This window comes from Eriocheir sinensis, chromosome 30 (assembly GCF_024679095.1).
Source record: "Eriocheir sinensis breed Jianghai 21 chromosome 30, ASM2467909v1, whole genome shotgun sequence".
NCBI lineage: Eukaryota > Metazoa > Arthropoda > Malacostraca > Decapoda > Varunidae > Eriocheir > Eriocheir sinensis.
In genome coordinates, this window is record NC_066538.1 from 1,047,759 (window position 1) to 1,049,925 (window position 2,167).

Below are 2,167 nucleotides of genomic sequence, written 5' to 3' on the forward strand. Positions count from 1 at the left end.
CCTTCCTCCTCTTCCTCTTCCTCCCCTTTCTCCTTCCCTTTCCTTCACCTCTTTCCACCTCTCTCTCTTCTTCCTTTCTTTCTCCTCCTCTTCCTCCCTTCCTGTCATTCCCTTCTATACCATTCTTCCTGTCCCTCCTCCTCCTCCTCCTCCTGACCAGTAACACGTGGCCTCCTCCTCCTTGTGACCTTTGACCTCTCGGCTATAATTGTCGCTTCGCCCTCAGGTGGTCACGCCGAACTCAGGTAAACTTTCTTCCCACGCTCTTTTCCTCCTCCTCCTCCTCCTCCTCCTCCTCTTCTTCTTTCTTCTCTTTTGTATTGTTAATATTTCCTGCTGTTTATTTTTTTCTTGAGTAGCTTTTTCTTCTTCTTTTTCTTCTTCTTCTCTTCCTCCTCCTCCTCTTCCTGTTCTTCCTTCTCTTTTGTATTAAAAATGGAGTAGTTATCCTTTTTTTTCTTTTTTTCTTTCCTCTTCCTTCCTCTTCTTCTTCTTCTTCTTCTTCTTCTTCTTCTTCTTCTTCTTCTCCTCCTCCTGTTCTTTCTCTTCTGTATTATTATTAATAGCGTAGTTTTCCTTTCTTTTCTTATTTTCTTTCCTCTTCTTCTTCTTCTTCTCCTCTTTCTCATTTTCTCATTTTTTTCTTCTTCCTAATAATTGTTTTCTTTCACTATTTTCTTCCTTTGTTTTGTTTTTTCTTCTTTTTTTTCTATTTTTTTCTTCTTTGAGTCAATCCCTTTTCATTTCCGGCGTCAGGTGATTCTATATATTTTTCTTTTTTTTCATTTTTTTTTTGTTTTTTCTAACTTCCTGTCATATCCTCCTCCATATCCTTCTCTCTCTCTCTCTCTCTCCTCCTCTTTCTTTTATAATTTTTCTTCCTTTTTTCTTCCTTTTTCTTCTTCCTTTCCATCTATCTTCTGCCTCCTTATCTTCTCCTTCATCTTCCTGGTCTTTTAATTTTCTTTCTTCTTCTATTTCCTCCTCCTCCTCCTCCTCCTCCTCCTCCTCCTCCTCCTCCTCCTCCTTGCTTTCGAATGACAAATTGTTTTCATTAAGTAGAAAAACAAACAAACAAACAAAGAAAAATAAATAAATAAATAAATACATAATAAAAATAAATGAGTCGTTTATTATTATTATCATTATTATTATTATTATTATTATTATTTATGCTTTCTCAACCCTCCCTCTCTCTCTCCCTCCTTCCTTCCTTCCTTCACACACACACACACACACACGAGCGGGTCTTTCCATCCTCTTTAACGCGTGTTCCAAATCCACTGATCCAGGGGGGGTGGGGGGAGGAGGAGGCACGGCGCCCCCCTCCCTTCTGCACTCCCTGTGTGTGTGTGTGTGTGTGTGTGTGTGTGTGTGGGTGTGTCTCTCTCTCTAATTTGTTGCAGAAGGACAAATTGGAAAGGAAGGAAGGAAGGAAGGAAGGAAAGAAAGCAGGAAGGAAGGAAGGAAAGGAAAGGAAAGAAGAAAGGAAGGAAGGAAGGAAAGGAAAGAAGGAAGGAAGGAAGGAAGGAAAAAAAGGAGGAAGGAAAGAAAGAAGGAAGGAAGGAAGGAAGGAAGGAAGAAAAGAAAAAAATGGAAAAAAAATGAAAAGAAGAAGAATTAAAGAAAGGAAAGAAGACAAGCCCTAAGAACAGGAGGAGGAGGAGGAGGAGGAGGAGAAGGAGGAAGAACGAGGAGGAGTAGGAGGAGGAAGGTGAAGAGGGAGGAGGAAAGAAGGACGAAGAAGAGGAAAAGGAAAAGAGATAGACGACGAAGAAGAAGAGGGAAGAAGAGGAGGAGGAGGAAGAAGAAGAGGAAGAAGAAGAAGAAGGAGGAGGAAGAGGAGGAAGAAAGGAGAGGAGGGACAAAGGCTACCACTACCACCACCACCACCACCACCACCACCACCACTGCTAACCAAATTTCAGGTCCGCGGGTCACTCAATCATTCAGGTCTCGCCCACCCTCTGTCTGACCTGACCTCACGACCCGCATACGAAGAGAGGTCAGCCTGTGTTTGGCCCACGCTTGACCCCCCAAAATTGAGTCGCATTTACAGCATTTCTACAGCATTATACAATCCCTCTTCAGCATTACAGCATTTATATAGCATTGTGGCATTTTCTTTCTTTCTTTCTTTTCTTTCTTTCTCTCTTTCTTTCTTTCC